This window comes from Ammospiza caudacuta, chromosome 4 (assembly GCF_027887145.1).
Source record: "Ammospiza caudacuta isolate bAmmCau1 chromosome 4, bAmmCau1.pri, whole genome shotgun sequence".
Lineage (NCBI taxonomy): Eukaryota > Metazoa > Chordata > Aves > Passeriformes > Passerellidae > Ammospiza > Ammospiza caudacuta.
Genome location: NC_080596.1, coordinates 39,154,238 through 39,177,948, shown reverse-complemented (window position 1 = coordinate 39,177,948; position 23,711 = coordinate 39,154,238).

Genomic DNA, 23,711 nt, shown 5'->3' with positions numbered 1-23,711 from the left:
AAAACTGTCCAAAACAGCTTCTTATCGAATATTCATGTGATTAGAAAAGTCAGGAGAATGGTAAGGTAATGTTTTCTATCAGTTGGCAAGTTGAGCGCACAATCCCAGGGTTGTGCAGCTTTCTTCTTCACCTTTCCGATGCTGCCGCTCTCTCCGGCTCCCGGAGCCGAAGAAGCGGCTTCTTCGCGCAAAGACGATTGTACCGCTCACAGTGCTCTCTTAGTGCCGCTTCTGCCGAAAGAAGCCCGGGAGCGGCGCATAGCTCCGGAGAGCATCGTCCCTTCGCGTTTGGCGTCTTTTGTAGTCTACATTTTAGCAGATAGCGTTTCCACTCTGTCTGGCAAGGAAAATCTGCGGGAGCACAGAAAACATCTCCCATCGTGTTCTGGACGTTGCACGGAGGTCTGCCAAGTGTTTGGCATAAAGAAAAGAAAAGCTGTCCAAAACAGCTTCTTATCGAATATTCATGTGATTAGAAAAGTCAGGAGAATGGTAAGGTACTGTTTTCTATCAGTTGGCAAGTTGAGCACACAATCCCAGTGTTGTACAGCTTCTTTCTTCACCTTTCCGATGCTGCCGCTCTCTCCGGCTCCCGGAGCCGAAGAAGCGGCTTCTTCGCTCAAAGACGATCGTACCGGTCACAGTGCTCTCTTAGCGCGGCTTCTGCCGAAAGAAACCCGGGAGCGGCGATTAGCTCCGGAGAGCGTCGTCCCTTCGTCTTTAGCGTCTTTTGTGGTCTACATCCTAGCAGAAAGCTTTTCCACTCTGTCTGGCAAGGAAAACCTGCGGGAGCACAGAAAACATCTCCCATCGTGTTCTGGACATTGCACGGAGGTCTGCCAAGTGTTTGTATGAAGAAATTGATAGTTGTCCAAAATAACTTTCTATCGAATACTCCTGTGATGGGAAAAGTCAGGAAAGTGGTAAGGTAATGTTTTCTATCAGTTGGCGAGCTGCGCACACAATCCCAGTGTTGTACAGCTTCCTTCTTCACCTTTCCGATGCTGCCTCTCTCTCCGGCTCCCGGAGCCGAAGAAACGGCTTCTTCGCGCAAAGACGATTGTACCGCTCACAGTGCTCTCTTAGCGCGGCTTCTGCCGAAAGACGCCCGGGAGCGGCGCTTAGCTCCGGAGAGCATCGTCCCTTCGTCTTTAGCGTCTTTTGTGGTCTACATCCTAGCGGAAAGCTTTTCCTCTCTGTCTGGCACGGAAAACCTGCGGGAGCACAGAAAACATCTCCCATCGTGTTCTGGACGTTGCACGGAGGTCTGCCAAGTGTTTGGCATAAAGAAAAGAAAAGCTGTCCAAAACAGCTTCTTATCGAATATTCATGTGTTTAGAAAAGTCAGGAGAATGGTAAGGTAATATTTTCTATCAGTTGGCAAGTTGAGCACACAATCCCAGGGTTGTGCAGCTTCCCTCTTCACCTTTCCGATGCTGCCGCTCTCTCCGGCTCCCGGAGCCGAAGAAACGGCTTCTTCGCGCAAAGACGATTGTACCGCTCACAGTGCTCTTAGCGCCGCTTCTGCCGAAAGAAGCCCGGGAGCGGCGCTCAGCTCCGGAGAGCATCGTCCCTTCGCGTTTGGCGTCTTTTGTAGTCTACATTTTAGCAGATAGCGTTTCCACTCTGTCTGGCAAGGAAAACCTGCGCGAGCACAGAAAACATCTCCCATCGTGTTCTGGACGTTGCACGGACGTCTGCCAAGTGTTTGGCATAAAGAAAAGAAAAGCTGTCCAAAACAGCTTCTTATCGAATATTCATGTGATTAGAAAAGTCAGGAGAATGGTAAGGTACTGTTTTCTATCAGTTGGCAAGCTGCGCACACAATCCCAGTGTTGTACAGCTTCCTTCTTCTCCTGAGCCGAAGAAGCGGCTTCTTCGCGCAAAGACGATTGTACCGGTCACAGTGCTCTCTTAGCGCCGCTTCTGCCGAAAGAAGCCCGGGAGCGGCGCTTAGCTCCGGAGAGCATCGTCCCTTCGCGTTTAGCGTCTTTTGTAGTCTACATTTTAGCAGATAGCGTTTCCACTCTGTCTGGCAAGGAAAACCTGCGGGAGCACAGAAAACATCTCCCATCGTGTTCTGGACATTGCACGGAGGTCTGCCAAGTGTTTGTATGAAGAAATTGATAGTTGTCCAAAATAACTTTCTATCGAATACTCTTGTGATGGGAAAATTCAGGAAAGTGGTAAGGTAATGTTTTCTATCAGTTGGCAAGCTGCGCACACAATCTCAGTGTTGTAGAGCTTCTTTCTTCACCTTTCCGATGATGCCTCTCTCTCCGGCTCCCGGAGCCGAAGAAACGGCTTCTTCGCGCAAAGACGATTGTACCGGTCCCAGTGCTCTCTTAGCGCGGCTTCTGCCGAAAGAAGCCCGGGAGCGGCGCTTAGCTCCGGAGAGCATCGTCCCTTCGTCTTTAGCGTCTTTTGTGGTCTACATCCTGGCAGAAAGCTTTTCCACTCTGTCTGGCAAGGAAAACCTGCGGGAGCACAGAAAACATCTCCCATCGTGTTCTGGACGTTGCACGGAGGTCTGCCCTGTGTTTGGCATAAAGAAAAGAAAAACTGTCCAAAACAGCTTCTTATCGAATATTCATGTGATTAGAAAAGTCAGGAGAATGGTAAGGTAATGTTTTCTATCAGTTGGCAAGTTGAGCACACAATCCCAGGGTTGTGCAGCTTCCTTCTTCACCTTTCCGATGCTGCCGCTCTCTCCGGCTCCCGGAGCCGAAGAAGCGGCTTCTTCGCGCAAAGACGATTGTACCGCTCACAGTGCTCTTAGCGCCGCTTCTGCCGAAAGAAGCCCGGGAGCGGCGCTTAGCTCCGGAGAGCATCGTCCCTTCGCGTTTGGCGTCTTTTGTGGTCTACATCCTAGCAGAAAGCTTTTCCACTCTGTCGGGCAAGGAAAACCTGCGGGAGCACAGAAAACATCTCCCATCATGTTCTGGACGTTGCACGGACGTCTGCCAAGTGTTTGGCATAAAGAAAAGAAAAGCTGTCCAAAACAGCTTCTTATCGAATATTCATGTGATTAGAAAAGTCAGGAGAATGGTAAGGTACTGTTTACTATCAGTTGGCAAGCTGCGCACACAATCCCAGTGTTGTACAGCTTCCTTCTTCACCTGAGCCGAAGAAGCGGCTTCTTCGCGCCAAGACGATTGTACCGGTCACAGTGCTCTCTTAGCGCCGCTTCTGCCGAAAGAAGCCCGGGAGCGGCGCTTAGCTCCGGAGAGCATCGTCCCTTCGCGTTTAGCGTCTTTTGTAGTCTACATTTTAGCAGATAGCGTTTCCACTCTGTCTGGCAAGGAAAACCTGCGGGAGCACAGAAAACATCTCCCATCGTGTTCTGGACATTGCACGGAGGTCTGCCAAGTGTTTGTATGAAGAAATTGATAGTTGTCCAAAATAACTTTCTATCGAATACTCTTGTGATGGGAAAAGTCAGGAAAGTGGTAAGGTAATGTTTTCTATCAGTTGGCGAGCTGCGCACACAATCCCAGTGTTGTACAGCTTCTTTCTTCACCTTTCCGATGCTGCCGCTCTCTCCGGCTCCCGGAGCCGAAGAAGCGGCTTCTTCGCGCAAAGACGATTGTACCGGTCCCAGTGCTCTCTTAGCGCGGCTTCTGCCGAAAGAAGCCCGGGAGCGGCGCTTAGCTCCGGAGAGCATCGTCCCTTCGTCTTTAGCGTCTTTTGTGGTCTACATCCTAGCAGAAAGCTTTTCCACTCTGTCTGGCAAGGAAAACCTGCGGGAGCACAGAAAACATCTCCCATCGTGTTCTGGACATTGCACGGAGGTCTGCCAAGTGTTTGTATGAAGAAATTGATAGTTGTCCAAAATAACTTTCTATCGAATACTCTTGTGATGGGAAAATTCAGGAAAGTGGTAAGGTAATGTTTTCTATCAGTTGGCAAGCTGCGCACACAATCACAGTGTTGTAGAGCTTCTTTCTTCACCTTTCCGATGCTGCCTCTCTCTCCGGCTCCCGGAGCCGAAGAAACGGCTTCTTCGCGCAAAGACGATTGTACCGGTCCCAGTGCTCTCTTAGCGCGGCTTCTGCCGAAAGAAGCCCGGGAGCGGCGCTTAGCTCCGGAGAGCATCGTCCCTTCGTCTTTAGCGTCTTTTGTGGTCTACATCCTGGCAGAAAGCTTTTCCACTCTGTCTGGCAAGGAAAACCTGCGGGAGCACAGAAAACATCTCCCATCTTGTTCTGGACGTTGCACGGAGGTCTGCCATGTGTTTGGCATAAAGAAAAGAAAAGCTGTCCAAAACAGCTTCTTATCGAATATTCATGTGATTAGAAAAGTCAGGAGAATGGTAAGGTAATGTTTTCTATCAGTTGGCAAGTTGAGCACAAAATCCCAGGGTTGTGCAGCTTCCTTCTTCACCTTTCCGATGCTGCCGCTCTCTCCGGCTCCCGGAGCCGAAGAAGCGGCTTCTTCGCGCAAAGACGATTGTACCGCTCACAGTGCTCTTAGCGCCGCTTCTGCCGAAAGAAGCCCGGGAGCGGCGCTCAGCTCCGGAGAGCATCGTCCCTTCGTCTTTAGCGTCTTTTGTGGTCTACATCCTAGCAGAAAGCTTTTCCACTCTGTCGGGCAAGGAAAACCTGCGGGAGCACAGAAAACATCTCCCATCATGTTCTGGACGTTGCACGGACGTCTGCCAAGTGTTTGGCATAAAGAAAAGAAAAGCTGTCCAAAACAGCTTCTTATCGAATATTCATGTGATTAGAAAAGTCAGGAGAATGGTAAGGTACTGTTTTCTATCAGTTGGCAAGCTGCGCACACAATCCCAGTGTTGTACAGCTTCCTTCTTCACCTGAGCCGAAGAAGCGGCTTCTTCGCGCAAAGACGATTGTACCGGTCACAGTGCTCTCTTAGCGCGGCTTCTGCCGAAAGAAGCCCGGGAGCGGCGCTTAGCTCCGGAGAGCATCGTCCCTTCGCGTTTAGCGTCTTTTGTAGTCTACATTTTAGCAGATAGCGTTTCCACTCTGTCTGGCAAGGAAAACCTGCGGGAGCACAGAAAACATCTCCCATCGTGTTCTGGACATTGCACGGAGGTCTGCCAAGTGTTTTTATGAAGAAATTGATAGTTGTCCAAAATAACTTTCTATCGAATACTCTTGTGATGGGAAAAGTCAGGAAAGTGGTAAGGTAATGTTTTCTATCAGTTGGCGAGCTGCGCACACAATCCCAGTGTTGTACAGCTTCTTTCTTCACCTTTCCGATGCTGCCGCTCTCTCCGGCTCCCGGAGCCCAAGAAGCGGCTTCTTCGCGCAAAGACGATTGTACCGCTCACAGTGCTCTCTTAGCGCGGCTTCTGCCGAAAGAAGCCCGGGAGCGGCGCTTAGCTCCGGAGAGCATCGTCCCTTCGTCTTTAGCGTCTTTTGTGGTCTACACCCTAGCAGAAAGCTTTTCCACTCTGTCTGGCAAGGAAAACCTGCGGGAGCACAGAAAACATCTCCCATCGTGTTCTGGACATTGCACGGAGGTCTGCCAAGTGTTTGTATGAAGAAATTGATAGTTGTCCAAAATAACTTTCTATCGAATACTCTTGTGATGGGAAAATTCAGGAAAGTGGTAAGGTAATGTTTTCTATCAGTTGGCAAGCTGCGCACACAATCACAGTGTTGTAGAGCTTCCTTCTTCACCTTTCCGATGCTGCCGCTCTCTCCGGCTCCCGGAGCCGAAGAAGCGGCTTCTTCGCGCAAAGACGATTGTACCGCTCACAGTGCTCTTAGCGCCGCTTCTGCCGAAAGAAGCCCGGGAGCGGCGCTCAGCTCTTGAGAGCAAAGTCCCTTCGCGTTTGGCGTCTTTTGTAGTCTACATTTTAGCAGATAGCGTTTCCACTCTGTCTGGCAAGGAAAATCTGCGGGAGCACAGAAAACATCTCCCATCGTGTTCTGGACGTTGCACGGAGGTCTGCCAAGTGTTTGGCATAAAGAAAAGAAAAGCTGTCCAAAACAGCTTCTTATCGAATATTCATGTGATTAGAAAAGTCAGGAGAATGGTAAGGTACTGTTTTCTATCAGTTGGCAAGTTGAGCACAAAATCCCAGTGTTGTACAGCTTCTTTCTTCACCTTTCCGATGCTGCCGCTCTCTCCGGCTCCCGGAGCCGAAGAAGCGGCTTCTTCGCTCAAAGACGATCGTACCGGTCACAGTGCTCTCTTAGCGCGGCTTCTGCCGAAAGAAGCCCGGGAGCGGCGATTAGCTCCGGAGAGCGTCGTCCCTTCGTCTTTAGCGTCTTTTGTGGTCTACATCCTAGCAGAAAGCTTTTCCACTCTGTCTGGCAAGGAAAACCTGCGGGAGCACAGAAAACATCTCCCATCGTGTTCTGGACATTGCACGGAAGTCTGCCAAGTGTTTGTATGAAGAAATTGATAGTTGTCCAAAATAACTTTCTATCGAATACTCCTGTGATGGGAAAAGTCAGGAAAGTGGTAAGGTAATGTTTTCTATCAGTTGGCGAGCTGCGCACACAATCCCAGTGTTGTACAGCTTCCTTCTTCACCTTTCCGATGCTGCCTCTCTCTCCGGCTCCCGGAGCCGAAGAAACGGCTTCTTCGCGCAAAGACGATTGTACCGGTCACAGTGCTCTCTTAGCGCGGCTTCTGCCGAAAGACGCCCGGGAGCGGCGCATAGCTCCGGAGAGCATCGTCCCTTCGTCTTTAGCGTCTTTTGCGGTCTACATCCTAGCAGAAAGCTTTTCCACTCTGTCGGGCAAGGAAAACCTGCGGGAGCACAGAAAACATCTCCCATCGTGTTCTGGACATTGCACGGAGGTCTGCCAAGTGTTTGGCATAAAGAAAAGAAAAACTGTCCAAAACAGCTTCTTATCGAATATGCATGTGATTAGAAAAGTCAGGAGAATGGTAAGGTAATGTTTTCTATCAGTTGGCAAGTTGAGCGCACAATCCCAGGGTTGTGCAGCTTTCTTCTTCACCTTTCCGATGCTGCCGCTCTCTCCGGCTCCCGGAGCCGAAGAAACGGCTTCTTCGCGCAAAGACGATTGTACCGGTCACAGTGCTCTCTTAGCGCGGCTTCTGCCGAAAGAAGCCCGGGAGCGGCGCTTAGCTCCGGAGAGCATCGTCCCTTCGCGTTTGGCGTCTTTTGTAGTCTACATTTTAGCAGATAGCGTTTCCACTCTGTCTGGCAAGGAAAACCTGCGGGAGCACAGAAAACATCTCCCATCGTGTTCTGGACATTGCACGGAGCTCTGCCAAGTGTTTGGCATAAAGAAAGGGAAAGCTGTCCAAAACAGCTTCCTATCGAAAATTCTTGTGATTGGAAAAATCAGGAAATTGGTAAGGTAATGTTTTCTATCAGTTGGCAAGCTGCGCACACAATCCCAGTGTTGTACAGCTTCTTTCTTCACCTTTCCGATGCTGCCGCTCTCTCCGGCTCCCGGAGCCCAAGAAGCGGCTTCTTCGCGCAAAGACGATCGTACCGCTCACAGTGCTCTCTTAGCGCGGCTTCTGCCGAAAGAAGCCCGGGAGCGGCGCTTAGCTCCGGAGAGCATCGTCCCTTCGTCTTTAGCGTCTTTTGTGGTCTACATCCTAGCAGAAAGCTTTTCCACTCTGTCTGGCAAGGAAAACCTGCGGGAGCACAGAAAACATCTCCCATCGTGTTCTGGACATTGCACGGAGGTCTGCCAAGTGTTTGTATGAAGAAATTGATAGTTGTCCAAAATAACTTCTTATCGAATACTCTTGTGATGGGAAAAATCAGGAAAGTGGTAAGGTAATGTTTTCTATCAGTTGGCAAGCTGCGCACACAATCACAGTGTTGTAGAGCTTCTTTCTTCACCTTTCCGATGCTGCCTCTCTCTCCGGCTCCCGGAGCCGAAGAAGCGGCTTCTTCGCGCAAAGACGATTGTACCGGTCACAGTGCTCTCTTAGCGCGGCTTCTGCCGAAAGAAGCCCGGGAGCGGCGCTTAGCTCCGGAGAGCATCGTCCCTTCGTCTTTAGCGTCTTTTGTGGTCTACATCCTGGCAGAAAGCTTTTCCACTCTGTCTGGCAAGGAAAACCTGCGGGAGCACAGAAAACATCTCCCATCTTGTTCTGGACGTTGCACGGAGGTCTGCCATGTGTTTGGCATAAAGAAAAGAAAAGCTGTCCAAAACAGCTTCTTATCGAATATTCATGTGATTAGAAAAGTCAGGAGAATGGTAAGGTAATGTTTTCTATCAGTTGGCAAGTTGAGCACACAATCCCAGGGTTGTGCAGCTTCCTTCTTCACCTTTCCGATGCTGCCGCTCTCTCCGGCTCCCGGAGCCGAAGAAGCGGCTTCTTCGCGCAAAGACGATTGTACCGCTCACAGTGCTCTTAGCGCCGCTTCTGCCGAAAGAAGCCCGGGAGCGGCGCTTAGCTCCGGAGAGCATCGTCCCTTCGTCTTTAGCGTCTTTTGTGGTCTACATCCTAGCAGAAAGCTTTTCCACTCTGTCGGGCAAGGAAAACCTGCGGGAGCACAGAATACATCTCCCATCGTGTTCTGGACGTTGCACGGAGGTCTGCCAAGTGTTTGGCATAAAGAAAAGAAAAGCTGTCCAAAACAGCTTCTTATCGAATATTCATGTGATTATAAAAGTCAGGAGAATATAAGGTACTGTTTTCTATCAGTTGGCAAGTTGAGCACACAATCCCAGTGTTGTACAGCTTCTTTCTTCACCTTTCCGATGCTGCCGCTCTCTCCGGCTCCCGGAGCCGAAGAAGCGGCTTCTTCGCGCAAAGACGATCGTACCGGTCACAGTGCTCTCTTAGCGCGGCTTCTGCCGAAAGACGCCCGGGAGCGGCGCTTAGCTCCGGAGAGCATCGTACCTTCGTCTTTAGCGTCTTTTGTGGTCTACATCCTAGCAGAAAGCTTTTCCACTCTGTCTGGCAAGGAAAACCTGCAGGAGCACAGAAAACATCTCCCATCGTGTTCTGGACATTGCACGGAGGTCTGCCAAGTGTTTGTATGAAGAAATTGATAGTTGTCCAAAATAACTTTCTATCGAATACTCTTGTGATGGGAAAAGTCAGGAAAGTGGTAAGGTAATGTTTTCTATCAGTTGGCGAGCTGCGCACACAATCACAGTGTTGTAGAGCTTCTTTCTTCACCTTTCCGATGCTGCCGCCCTCTCCGGCTCCCTGAGCCGAAGAAACGGCTTCTTCGCGCAAAGACGATTGTACCGGTCCCAGTGCTCTCTTAGCGCGGCTTCTGCCGAAAGAAGCCCGGGAGCGGCGCTTAGCTCCGGAGAGCATCGTCCCTTCGTCTTTAGCGTCTTTTGGTGTCTACATCCTAGCGGAAAGCTTTTCCACTCTGTCTGGCAAGGAAAACCTGCGGGAGCACAGAAAACATCTCCCATCATGTTCTGGACGTTGCACGGACGTCTGCCAAGTGTTTGGCATAAAGAAAAGAAAAGCTGTCCAAACCAGCTTCTTATCGAATATTCATGTGATTAGAAAAGTCAGGAGAATGCTAAGGTACTGTTTTCTATCAGTTGATAATCTGCGCACACAATCCCAGTGTTGTACAGCTTCCTTCTTCACCTGAGCCGAAGAAGCGGCTTCTTCGCGCAAAGACGATTGTACCGGTCCCAGTGCTCTCTTAGCGCGGCTTCTGCCGAAAGACGCCCGGGAGCGGCGCTTAGCTCCGGAGAGCATCGTCCCTTCGCGTTTGGCGTCTTTTGTAGTCTACATTTTAGCAGATAGCGTTTCCACTCTGTCTGGCAAGGAAAATCTGCGGGAGCACAGAAAACATCTCCCATTGTGTTCTGGACGTTGCACGGAGGTCTGCCAAGTGTTTGGCATAAAGAAAAGAAAAGCTGTCCAAAACAGCTTCTTATCGAATATTCATGTGATTAGAAAAGTCAGGAGAATGGTAAGGTACTGTTTTCTATCAGTTGGCAAGTTGAGCACAAAATCCCAGTGTTGTACAGCTTCTTTCTTCTCCTGAGCCGAAGAAGCGGCTTCTTCGCGCAAAGACGATTGTACCGGTCACAGTGCTCTCTTAGCGCCGCTTCTGCCGAAAGAAGCCCGGGAGCGGCGCTTAGCTCCGGAGAGCATCGTCCCTTCGCGTTTAGCGTCTTTTGTAGTCTACATTTTAGCAGATAGCGTTTCCACTCTGTCTGGCAAGGAAAACCTGCGGGAGCACAGAAAACATCTCCCATCGTGTTCTGGACATTGCACGGAGGTCTGCCAAGTGTTTGTATGAAGAAATTGATAGTTGTCCAAAATAACTTTCTATCGAATACTCTTGTGATGGGAAAATTCAGGAAAGTGGTAAGGTAATGTTTTCTATCAGTTGGCAAGCTGCGCACACAATCACAGTGTTGTAGAGCTTCTTTCTTCACCTTTCCGATGATGCCTCTCTCTCCGGCTCCCGGAGCCGAAGAAACGGCTTCTTCGCGCAAAGACGATTGTACCGGTCCCAGTGCTCTCTTAGCGCGGCTTCTGCCGAAAGAAGCCCGGGAGCGGCGCTTAGCTCCGGAGAGCATCGTCCCTTCGTCTTTAGCGTCTTTTGTGGTCTACATCCTGGCAGAAAGCTTTTCCACTCTGTCTGGCAAGGAAAACCTGCGGGAGCACAGAAAACATCTCCCATCGTGTTCTGGACGTTGCACGGAGGTCTGCCCTGTGTTTGGCATAAAGAAAAGAAAAACTGTCCAAAACAGCTTCTTATCGAATATTCATGTGATTAGAAAAGTCAGGAGAATGGTAAGGTAATGTTTTCTATCAGTTGGCAAGTTGAGCACACAATCCCAGGGTTGTGCAGCTTCCTTCTTCACCTTTCCGATGCTGCCGCTCTCTCCGGCTCCCGGAGCCGAAGAAGCGGCTTCTTCGCGCAAAGACGATTGTACCGCTCACAGTGCTCTTAGCGCCGCTTCTGCCGAAAGAAGCCCGGGAGCGGCGCTTAGCTCCGGAGAGCATCGTCCCTTCGCGTTTGGCGTCTTTTGTGGTCTACATCCTAGCAGAAAGCTTTTCCACTCTGTCTGGCAAGGAAAACCTGCGGGAGCACAGAAAACATCTCCCATCATGTTCTGGACGTTGCACGGACGTCTGCCAAGTGTTTGGCATAAAGAAAAGAAAAGCTGTCCAAAACAGCTTCTTATCGAATATTCATGTGATTAGAAAAGTCAGGAGAATGGTAAGGTACTGTTTACTATCAGTTGGCAAGCTGCGCACACAATCCCAGTGTTGTACAGCTTCCTTCTTCACCTGAGCCGAAGAAGCGGCTTCTTCGCGCCAAGACGATTGTACCGGTCACAGTGCTCTCTTAGCGCGGCTTCTGCCGAAAGAAGCCCGGGAGCGGCGCTTAGCTCCGGAGAGCATCGTCCCTTCGCGTTTAGCGTCTTTTGTAGTCTACATTTTAGCAGATAGCGTTTCCACTCTGTCTGGCAAGGAAAACCTGCGGGAGCACAGAAAACATCTCCCATCGTGTTCTGGACATTGCACGGAGGTCTGCCAAGTGTTTGTATGAAGAAATTGATAGTTGTCCAAAATAACTTTCTATCGAATACTCTTGTGATGGGAAAAGTCAGGAAAGTGGTAAGGTAATGTTTTCTATCAGTTGGCGAGCTGCGCACACAATCCCAGTGTTGTACAGCTTCTTTCTTCACCTTTCCGATGCTGCCGCTCTCTCCGGCTCCCGGAGCCCAAGAAGCGGCTTCTTCGCGCAAAGACGATTGTACCGCTCACAGTGCTCTCTTAGCGCGGCTTCTGCCGAAAGAAGCCCGGGAGCGGCGCTTAGCTCCGGAGAGCATCGTCCCTTCGTCTTTAGCGTCTTTTGTGGTCTACATCCTAGCAGAAAGCTTTTCCACTCTGTCTGGCAAGGAAAACCTGCGGGAGCACAGTAAACATCTCCCATCGTGTTCTGGACATTGCACGGAGGTCTGCCAAGTGTTTGTATGAAGAAATTGATAGTTGTCCAAAATAACTTTCTATCGAATACTCTTGTGATGGGAAAATTCAGGAAAGTGGTAAGGTAATGTTTTCTATCAGTTGGCAAGCTGCGCACACAATCCCAGTGTTGTAGAGCTTCTTTCTTCACCTTTCCGATGCTGCCTCTCTCTCCGGCTCCCGGAGCCGAAGAAACGGCTTCTTCGCGCAAAGACGATTGTACCGGTCCCAGTGCTCTCTTAGCGCGGCTTCTGCCGAAAGAAGCCCGGGAGCGGCGCTTAGCTCCGGAGAGCATCGTCCCTTCGTCTTTAGCGTCTTTTGTGGTCTACATCCTGGCAGAAAGCTTTTCCACTCTGTCTGGCAAGGAAAACCTGCGGGAGCACAGAAAACATCTCCCATCTTGTTCTGGACGTTGCACGGAGGTCTGCCATGTGTTTGGCATAAAGAAAAGAAAAGCTGTCCAAAACAGCTTCTTATCGAATATTCATGTGATTAGAAAAGTCAGGAGAATGGTAAGGTAATGTTTTCTATCAGTTGGCAAGTTGAGCACACAATCCCAGGGTTGTGCAGCTTCCTTCTTCACCTTTCCGATGCTGCCGCTCTCTCCGGCTCCCGGAGCCGAAGAAGCGGCTTCTTCGCGCAAAGACGATTGTACCGCTCACAGTGCTCTTAGCGCCGCTTCTGCCGAAAGAAGCCCGGGAGCGGCGCTTAGCTCCGGAGAGCATCGTCCCTTCGTCTTTAGCGTCTTTTGTGGTCTACATCCTAGCAGAAAGCTTTTCCACTCTGTCGGGCAAGGAAAACCTGCGGGAGCACAGAAAACATCTCCCATCATGTTCTGGACGTTGCACGGACGTCTGCCAAGTGTTTGGCATAAAGAAAAGAAAAGCTGTCCAAAACAGCTTCTTATCGAATATTCATGTGATTAGAAAAGTCAGGAGAATGGTAAGGTACTGTTTTCTATCAGTTGGCAAGCTGCGCACACAATCCCAGTGTTGTACAGCTTCCTTCTTCACCTGAGCCGAAGAAGCGGCTTCTTCGCGCAAAGACGATTGTACCGGTCACAGTGCTCTCTTAGCGCGGCTTCTGCCGAAAGAAGCCCGGGAGCGGCGCTTAGCTCCGGAGAGCATCGTCCCTTCGCGTTTAGCGTCTTTTGTAGTCTACATTTTAGCAGATAGCGTTTCCACTCTGTCTGGCAAGGAAAACCTGCGGGAGCACAGAAAACATCTCCCATCGTGTTCTGGACATTGCACGGAGGTCTGCCAAGTGTTTTTATGAAGAAATTGATAGCTGCCCAAAATAACTTTCTATCGAATACTCTTGTGATGGGAAAAGTCAGGAAAGTGGTAAGGTAATGTTTTCTATCAGTTGGCGAGCTGCGCACACAATCCCAGTGTTGTACAGCTTCTTTCTTCACCTTTCCGATGCTGCCGCTCTCTCCGGCTCCCGGAGCCCAAGAAGCGGCTTCTTCGCGCAAAGACGATTGTACCGCTCACAGTGCTCTCTTAGCGCGGCTTCTGCCGAAAGAAGCCCGGGAGCGGCGCTTAGCTCCGGAGAGCATCGTCCCTTCGTCTTTAGCGTCTTTTGTGGTCTACATCCTAGCAGAAAGCTTTTCCACTCTGTCTGGCAAGGAAAACCTGCGGGAGCACAGAAAACATCTCCCATCGTGTTCTGGACATTGCACGGAGGTCTGCCAAGTGTTTGTATGAAGAAATTGATAGTTGTCCAAAATAACTTTCTATCGAATACTCTTGTGATGGGAAAATTCAGGAAAGTGGTAAGGTAATGTTTTCTATCAGTTGGCAAGCTGCGCACACAATCACAGTGTTGTAGAGCTTCCTTCTTCACCTTTCCGATGCTGCCGCTCTCTCCGGCTCCCGGAGCCGAAGAAGCGGCTTCTTCGCGCAAAGACGATTGTACCGCTCACAGTGCTCTTAGCGCCGCTTCTGCCGAAAGAAGCCCGGGAGCGGCGCTCAGCTCTTGAGAGCATCGTCCCTTCGCGTTTGGCGTCTTTTGTAGTCTACATTTTAGCAGATAGCGTTTCCACTCTGTCTGGCAAGGAAAATCTGCGGGAGCACAGAAAACATCTCCCATCGTGTTCTGGACGTTGCACGGAGGTCTGCCAAGTGTTTGGCATAAAGAAAAGAAAAGCTGTCCAAAACAGCTTCTTATCGAATATTCATGCGATTAGAAAAGTCAGGAGAATGGTAAGGTACTGTTTTCTATCAGTTGGCAAGTTGAGCACAAAATCCCAGTGTTGTACAGCTTCTTTCTTCACCTTTCCGATGCTGCCGCTCTCTCCGGCTCCCGGAGCCGAAGAAGCGGCTTCTTCGCTCAAAGACGATCGTACCGGTCACAGTGCTCTCTTAGCGCGGCTTCTGCCGAAAGAAGCCCGGGAGCGGCGATTAGCTCCGGAGAGCGTCGTCCCTTCGTCTTTAGCGTCTTTTGTGGTCTACATCCTAGCAGAAAGCTTTTCCACTCTGTCTGGCAAGGAAAACCTGCGGGAGCACAGAAAACATCTCCCATCGTGTTCTGGACATTGCACGGAGGTCTGCCAAGTGTTTGTATGAAGAAATTGATAGTTGTCCAAAATAACTTTCTATCGAATACTCCTGTGATGGGAAAAGTCAGGAAAGTGGTAAGGTAATGTTTTCTATCAGTTGGCGAGCTGCGCACACAATCCCAGTGTTGTACAGCTTCCTTCTTCACCTTTCCGATGCTGCCTCTCTCTCCGGCTCCCGGAGCCGAAGAAACGGCTTCTTCGCGCAAAGACGATTGTACCGGTCACAGTGCTCTCTTAGCGCGGCTTCTGCCGAAAGACGCCCGGGAGCGGCGCTTAGCTCCGGAGAGCATCGTCCCTTCGTCTTTAGCGTCTTTTGCGGTCTACATCCTAGCAGAAAGCTTTTCCACTCTGTCGGGCAAGGAAAACCTGCGGGAGCACAGAAAACATCTCCCATCGTGTTCTGGACATTGCACGGAGGTCTGCCAAGTGTTTGGCATAAAGAAAAGAAAAACTGTCCAAAACAGCTTCTTATCGAATATTCATGTGATTAGAAAAGTCAGGAGAATGGTAAGGTAATGTTTTCTATCAGTTGGCAAGTTGAGCGCACAATCCCAGGGTTGTGCAGCTTTCTTCTTCACCTTTCCGATGCTGCCGCTCTCTCCGGCTCCCGGAGCCGAAGAAACGGCTTCTTCGCGCAAAGACGATTGTACCGGTCCCAGTGCTCTCTTAGCGCGGCTTCTGCCGAAAGAAGCCCGGGAGCGGCGCTTAGCTCCGGAGAGCATCGTCCCTTCGCGTTTGGCGTCTTTTCTAGTCTACATTTTAGCAGATAGCGTTTCCACTCTGTCTGGCAAGGAAAACCTGCGGGAGCACAGAAAACATCTCCCATCGTGTTCTGGACATTGCACGGAGCTCTGCCAAGTGTTTGGCATAAAGAAAGGGAAAGCTGTCCAAAACAGCTTCCTATCGAAAATTCTTGTGATTGGAAAAATCAGGAAATTGGTAAGGTAATGTTTTCTATCAGTTGGCAAGCTGCGCACACAATCCCAGTGTTGTACAGCTTCTTTCTTCACCTTTCCGATGCTGCCGCTCTCTCCGGCTCCCGGAGCCCAAGAAGCGGCTTCTTCGCGCAAAGACGATCGTACCGCTCACAGTGCTCTCTTAGCGCGGCTTCTGCCGAAAGAAGCCCGGGAGCGGCGCTTAGCTCCGGAGAGCATCGTCCCTTCGTCTTTAGCGTCTTTTGTGGTCTACATCCTAGCAGAAAGCTTTTCCACTCTGTCTGGCAAGGAAAACCTGCGGGAGCACAGAAAACATCTCCCATCGTGTTCTGGACATTGCACGGAGGTCTGCCAAGTGTTTGTATGAAGAAATTGATAGTTGTCCAAAATAACTTCTTATCGAATACTCTTGTGATGGGAAAATTCAGGAAAGTGGTAAGGTAATGTTTTCTATCAGTTGGCCAGCTGCGCACACAATCACAGTGTTGTAGAGCTTCTTTCTTCACCTTTCCGATGATGCCTCTCTCTCCGGCTCCCGGAGCCGAAGAAACGGCTTCTTCGCGCAAAGACGATTGTACCGGTCACAGTGCTCTCTTAGCGCGGCTTCTGCCGAAAGAAGCCCGGGAGCGGCGCTTAGCTCCGGAGAGCATCGTCCCTTCGTCTTTAGCGTCTTTTGTGGTCTACATCCTGGCAGAAAGCTTTTCCACTCTGTCTGGCAAGGAAAACCTGCGGGAGCACAGAAAACATCTCCCATCTTGTTCTGGACGTTGCACGGAGGTCTGCCATGTGTTTGGCATAAAGAAAAGAAAAGCTGTCCAAAACAGCTTCTTATCGAATATTCATGTGATTAGAAAAGTCAGGAGAATGGTAAGGTAATGTTTTCTATCAGTTGGCAAGTTGAGCACACAATCCCAGGGTTGTGCAGCTTCCTTCTTCACCTTTCCGATGCTGCCGCTCTCTCCGGCTCCCGGAGCCGAAGAAGCGGCTTCTTCGCGCAAAGATGATTGTACCGCTCACAGTGCTCTTAGCGCCGCTTCTGCCGAAAGAAGCCCGAGAGCGGCGCTTAGCTCCGGAGAGCATCGTCCCTTCGTCTTTAGCGTCTTTTGTGGTCTACATCCTAGCAGAAAGCTTTTCCACTCTGTCGGGCAAGGAAAACCTGCGGGAGCACAGAAAACATCTCCCATCATGTTCTGGACGTTGCACGGACGTCTGCCAAGTGTTTGGCATAAAGAAAAGAAAAGCTGTCCAAAACAGCTTCTTATCGAATATTCATGTGATTAGAAAAGTCAGGAGAATGGTAAGGTACTGTTTTCTATCAGTTGGCAAGCTGCGCACACAATCCCAGTGTTGTACAGCTTCCTTCTTCACCTGAGCCGAAGAAGCGGCTTCTTCGCGCAAAGACGATTGTACCGCTCACAGTGCTCTCTTAGCGCCGCTTCTGCCGAAAGAAGCCCGGGAGCGGCGCTTAGCTCCGGAGAGCATCGTCCCTTCGCGTTTAGCGTCTTTTGTAGTCTACATTTTAGCAGATAGCGTTTCCACTCTGTCTGGCAAGGAAAACCTGCGGGAGCACAGAAAACATCTCCCATCGTGTTCTGGACATTGCACGGAGGTCTGCCAAGTGTTTGTATGAAGAAATTGATAGCTGCCCAAAATAACTTTCTATCGAATACTCTTGTGATTGGAAAAGTCAGGAAAGTGGTAAGGTAATGTTTTCTATCAGTTGGCGAGCTGCGCACACAATCCCAGTGTTGTACAGCTTCCTTCTTCACCTTTCCGATGCTGCCTCTCTCTCCGGCTCCCGGAGCCGAAGAAACGGCTTCTTCGCGCAAAGACGATTGTACCGGTCACAGTGCTCTCTTAGCGCGGCTTCTGCCGAAAGACGCCCGGGAGCGGCGCTTAGCTCCGGAGAGCATCGTCCCTTCGTCTTTAGCGTCTTTTGTGGTCTACATCCTAGCAGAAAGCTTTTCCACTCTGTCTGGCAAGGAAAACCTGCGGGAGCACAGAAAACATCTCCCATCGTGTACTGGACATTGCACGGAGGTCTGCCAAGTGTTTGGCATAAAGAAAAGAAAAGCTGTCCAAAACAGCTTCTTATCGAATATTCATGTGATTAGAAAAGTCAGGAGAATGGTAAGGTAATGTTTTCTATCAGTTGGCAAGTTGAGCGCACAATCCCAGGGTTGTGCAGCTTTCTTCTTCACCTTTCCGATGCTGCCGCTCTCTCCGGCTCCCGGAGCCGAAGAAACGGCTTCTTCGCGCAAAGAAGATGGTACCGCTCACAGTGCTCTCTTAGCGCGGCTTCTGCCGAAAGAAGCCCGGGAGCGGCGCTTAGCTCCGGAGAGCATCGTCCCTTCGTCTTTAGCGTCTTTTGTGGTCTACATCCTAGCAGAAAGCTTTTCCACTCTGTCTGGCAAGGAAAACCTGCGGGAGCACAGAAAACATCTCCCATCGTGTTCTGGACATTGCACGGAGGTCTGCCAAGTGTTTTTATGAAGAAATTGATAGTTGTCCAAAATAACTTTCTATCGAATACTCTCGTGATGGGAAAATTCAGGAAAGTGGTAAGGTACTGTTTTCTATCAGTTGGCAAGCTGCGCACACAATCCCAGTGTTGTAGAGCTTCTTTCTTCACCTTTCCGATGTTGCCTCTCTCTCCGGCTCCCGGAGCCGAAGAAACGGCTTCTTCGCGCAAAGACGATTGTACCGGTCCCAGTGCTCTCTTAGCGCGGCTTCTGCCGAAAGAAGCCCGGGAGCGGCGCTTAGCTCCGGAGAGCATCGTCCCTTCGTCTTTAGCGTCTTTTGTGGTCTACATCCTAGCAGAAAGCTTTTCCACTCTGTCTGGCAAGGAAAACCTGCGGGAGCACAGAAAACATCTCCCATCGTGTTCTGGACATTGCACGGAGGTCTGCCAAGTGTTTGTATGAAGAAATTGATAGTTGTCCAAAATAACTTTCTATCGAATACTCTTGTGATGGGAAAATTCAGGAAAGTGGTAAGGTAATGTTTTCTATCAGTTGGCAAGCTGCGCACACAATCACAGTGTTGTAGAGCTTCTTTCTTCACCTTTCCGATGCTGCCTCTCTCTCCGGCTCCCGGAGCCGAAGAAACGGCTTCTTCGCGCAAAGACGATTGTACCGGTCCCAGTGCTCTCTTAGCGCGGCTTCTGCCGAAAGAAGCCCGGGAGCGGCGCTTAGCTCCGGAGAGCATCGTCCCTTCGTCTTTAGCGTCTTTTGCGGTCTACATCCTGGCAGAAAGCTTTTCCTCTCTGTCTGGCAAGGAAAACCTGCGGGAGCACAGAAAACATCTCCCATCCTGTTCTGGACGTTGCACGGAGGTCTGCCAAGTGTTTGGCATAAAGAAAAGAAAAGCTGTCCAAAACAGCTTCTTATCGAATATTCATGTGATTAGAAAAGTCAGGAGAATGGTAAGGTAATGTTTTCTATCAGTTGGCAAGTTGAGCACACAATCCCAGGGTTGTGCAGCTTCCTTCTTCACCTTTCCGATGCTGCCGCTCTCTCCGGCTCCCGGAGCCGAAGAAGCGGCTTCTTCGCGCAAAGACGATTGTACCGCTCACAGTGCTCTTAGCGCCGCTTCTGCCGAAAGAAGCCCGGGAGCGGCGCTTAGCTCCGGAGAGCATCGTCCCTTCGTCTTTAGCGTCTTTTGTGGTCTACATCCTAGCAGAAAGCTTTTCCACTCTGTCGGGCAAGGAAAACCTGCGGGAGCACAGAATACATCTCCCATCGTGTTCTGGACGTTGCACGGAGGTCTGCCAAGTGTTTGGCATAAAGAAAAGAAAAGCTGTCCAAAACAGCTTCTTATCGAATATTCATGTGATTATAAAAGTCAGGAGAATATAAGGTACTGTTTTCTATCAGTTGGCAAGTTGAGCACACAATCCCAGTGTTGTACAGCTTCTTTCTTCACCTTTCCGATGCTGCCGCTCTCTCCGGCTCCCGGAGCCGAAGAAGCGGCTTCTTCGCGCAAAGACGATCGTACCGGTCACAGTGCTCTCTTAGCGCGGCTTCTGCCGAAAGACGCCCGGGAGCGGCGCTTAGCTCCGGAGAGCATCGTACCTTCGTCTTTAGCGTCTTTTGTGGTCTACATCCTAGCAGAAAGCTTTTCCACTCTGTCTGGCAAGGAAAACCTGCGGGAGCACAGAAAACATCTCCCATCGTGTTCTGGACATTGCACGGAGGTCTGCCAAGTGTTTGTATGAAGAAATTGATAGTTGTCCAAAATAACTTTCTATCGAATACTCTTGTGATGGGAAAAGTCAGGAAAGTGGTAAGGTAATGTTTTCTATCAGTTGGCGAGCTGCGCACACAATCACAGTGTTGTAGAGCTTCTTTCTTCACCTTTCCGATGCTGCCGCCCTCTCCGGCTCCCTGAGCCGAAGAAACGGCTTCTTCGCGCAAAGACGATTGTACCGGTCCCAGTGCTCTCTTAGCGCGGCTTCTGCCGAAAGAAGCCCGGGAGCGGCGCTTAGCTCCGGAGAGCATCGTCCCTTCGTCTTTAGCGTCTTTTGGTGTCTACATCCTAGCGGAAAGCTTTTCCACTCTGTCTGGCAAGGAAAACCTGCGGGAGCACAGAAAACATCTCCCATCATGTTCTGGACGTTGCACGGACGTCTGCCAAGTGTTTGGCATAAAGAAAAGAAAAGCTGTCCAAAACAGCTTCTTATCGAATATTCATGTGATTAGAAAAGTCAGGAGAATGCTAAGGTACTGTTTTCTATCAGTTGATAATCTGCGCACACAATCCCAGTGTTGTACAGCTTCCTTCTTCACCTGAGCCGAAGAAGCGGCTTCTTCGCGCAAAGACGATTGTACCGCTCACAGTGCTCTTAGCGCCGCTTCTGCCGAAAGACGCCCGGGAGCGGCGCTTAGCTCCGGAGAGCATCGTCCCTTCGCGTTTGGCGTCTTTTGTAGTCTACATTTTAGCAGATAGCGTTTCCACTCTGTCTGGCAAGGAAAATCTGCGGGAGCACAGAAAACATCTCCCATCGTGTTCTGGACGTTGCACGGAGGTCTGCCAAGTGTTTGGCATAAAGAAAAGAAAAGCTGTCCAAAACAGCTTCTTATCGAATATTCATGTGATTAGAAAAGTCAGGAGAATGGTAAGGTACTGTTTTCTATCAGTTGGCAAGTTGAGCACAAAATCCCAGTGTTGTACAGCTTCTTTCTTCACCTTTCCGATGCTGCCGCTCTCTCCGGCTCCCGGAGCCGAAGAAGCGGCTTCTTCGCTCAAAGACGATCGTACCGCTCACAGTGCTCTCTTAGCGCGGCTTCTGCCGAAAGAAGCCCGGGAGCGGCGCTTAGCTCCGGAGAGCGTCGTCCCTTCGTCTTTAGCGTCTTTTGTGGTCTACATCCTAGCAGAAAGCTTTTCCACTCTGTCTGGCAAGGAAAACCTGCGGGAGCACAGAAAACATCTCCCATCGTGTTCTGGACATTGCACGGAGGTCTGCCAAGTGTTTGTATGAAGAAATTGATAGTTGTCCAAAATAACTTTCTATCGAATACTCCTGTGATGGGAAAAGTCAGGAAAGTGGTAAGGTAATGTTTTCTATCAGTTGGCGAGCTGCGCACACAATCCCAGTGTTGTACAGCTTCCTTCTTCACCTTTCCGATGCTGCCTCTCTCTCCGGCTCCCGGAGCCGAAGAAACGGCTTCTTCGCGCAAAGACGATTGTACCGGTCACAGTGCTCTCTTAGCGCGGCTTCTGCCGAAAGACGCCCGGGAGCGGCGCTTAGCTCCGGAGAGCATCGTCCCTTCGTCTTTAGCGTCTTTTGCGGTCTACATCCTAGCAGAAAGCTTTTCCACTCTGTCGGGCAAGGAAAACCTGCGGGAGCACAGAAAACATCTCCCATCGTGTTCTGGACATTGCACGGAGGTCTGCCAAGTGTTTGGCATAAAGAAAAGAAAAACTGTCCAAAACAGCTTCTTATCGAATATTCATGTGATTAGAAAAGTCAGGAGAATGGTAAGGTAATGTTTTCTATCAGTTGGCAAGTTGAGCGCACAATCCCAGGGTTGTGCAGCTTTCTTCTTCACCTTTCCGATGCTGCCGCTCTCTCCGGCTCCCGGAGCCGAAGAAGCGGCTTCTTCGCGCAAAGACGATTGTACCGCTCACAGTGCTCTTAGCGCCGCTTCTGCCGAAAGAAGCCCGAGAGCGGCGCTTAGCTCCGGAGAGCATCGTCCCTTCGTCTTTAGCGTCTTTTGTGGTCTACATCCTAGCAGAAAGCTTTTCCACTCTGTCGGGCAAGGAAAACCTGCGGGAGCACAGAAAACATCTCCCATCATGTTCTGGACGTTGCACGGACGTCTGCCAAGTGTTTGGCATAAAGAAAAGAAAAGCTGTCCAAAACAGCTTCTTATCGAATATTCATGTGATTAGAAAAGTCAGGAGAATGGTAAGGTACTGTTTTCTATCAGTTGGCAAGCTGCGCACACAATCCCAGTGTTGTACAGCTTCCTTCTTCACCTGAGCCGAAGAAGCGGCTTCTTCGCGCAAAGACGATTGTACCGCTCACAGTGCTCTCTTAGCGCCGCTTCTGCCGAAAGAAGCCCGGGAGCGGCGCTTAGCTCCGGAGAGCATCGTCCCTTCGCGTTTAGCGTCTTTTGTAGTCTACATTTTAGCAGATAGCGTTTCCACTCTGTCTGGCAAGGAAAACCTGCGGGAGCACAGAAAACATCTCCCATCGTGTTCTGGACATTGCACGGAGGTCTGCCAAGTGTTTGTATGAAGAAATTGATAGCTGCCCAAAATAACTTTCTATCGAATACTCTTGTGATTGGAAAAGTCAGGAAAGTGGTAAGGTAATGTTTTCTATCAGTTGGCGAGCTGCGCACACAATCCCAGTGTTGTACAGCTTCCTTCTTCACCTTTCCGATGCTGCCTCTCTCTCCGGCTCCCGGAGCCGAAGAAACGGCTTCTTCGCGCAAAGACGATTGTACCGGTCACAGTGCTCTCTTAGCGCGGCTTCTGCCGAAAGACGCCCGGGAGCGGCGCTTAGCTCCGGAGAGCATCGTCCCTTCGTCTTTAGCGTCTTTTGTGGTCTACATCCTAGCAGAAAGCTTTTCCACTCTGTCTGGCAAGGAAAACCTGCGGGAGCACAGAAAACATCTCCCATCGTGTTCTGGACATTGCACGGAGGTCTGCCAAGTGTTTGGCATAAAGAAAAGAAAAGCTGTCCAAAACAGCTTCTTATCGAATATTCATGTGATTAGAAAAGTCAGGAGAATGGTAAGGTAATGTTTTCTATCAGTTGGCAAGTTGAGCGCACAATCCCAGGGTTGTGCAGCTTTCTTCTTCACCTTTCCGATGCTGCCGCTCTCTCCGGCTCCCGGAGCCGAAGAAACGGCTTCTTCGCGCAAAGACGATGGTACCGCTCACAGTGCTCTCTTAGCGCGGCTTCTGCCGAAAGAAGCCCGGGAGCGGCGCTTAGCTCCGGAGAGCATCGTCCCTTCGTCTTTAGCGTCTTTTGTGGTCTACATCCTAGCAGAAAGCTTTTCCACTCTGTCTGGCAAGGAAAACCTGCGGGAGCACAGAAAACATCTCCCATCGTGTTCTGGACATTGCACGGAGGTCTGCCAAGTGTTTGTATGAAGAAATTGATAGTTGTCCAAAATAACTTTCTATCGAATACTCTCGTGATGGGAAAATTCAGGAAAGTGGTAAGGTACTGTTTTCTATCAGTTGGCAATCTGCGCACACAATCCCAGTGTTGTAGAGCTTCTTTCTTCACCTTTCCGATGTTGCCTCTCTCTCCGGCTCCCGGAGCCGAAGAAACGGCTTCTTCGCGCAAAGACGATTGTACCGGTCCCGGTGCTCTCTTAGCGCGGCTTCTGCCGAAAGAAGCCCGGGAGCGGCGCTTAGCTCCGGAGAGCATCGTCCCTTCGTCTTTAGCGTCTTTTGTGGTCTACATCCTAGCAGAAAGCTTTTCCACTCTGTCTGGCAAGGAAAACCTGCGGGAGCACAGAAAACATCTCCCATCGTGTTCTGGACATTGCACGGAGGTCTGCCAAGTGTTTGTATGAAGAAATTGATAGTTGTCCAAAATAACTTTCTATCGAATACTCTTGTGATGGGAAAATTCAGGAAAGTGGTAAGGTAATGTTTTCTATCAGTTGGCAAGCTGCGCACACAATCACAGTGTTGTAGAGCTTCTTTCTTCACCTTTCCGATGCTGCCTCTCTCTCCGGCTCCCGGAGCCGAAGAAACGGCTTCTTCGCGCAAAGACGATTGTACCGGTCCCAGTGCTCTCTTAGCGCGGCTTCTGCCGAAAGAAGCCCGGGAGCGGCGCTTAGCTCCGGAGAGCATCGTCCCTTCGTCTTTAGCGTCTTTTG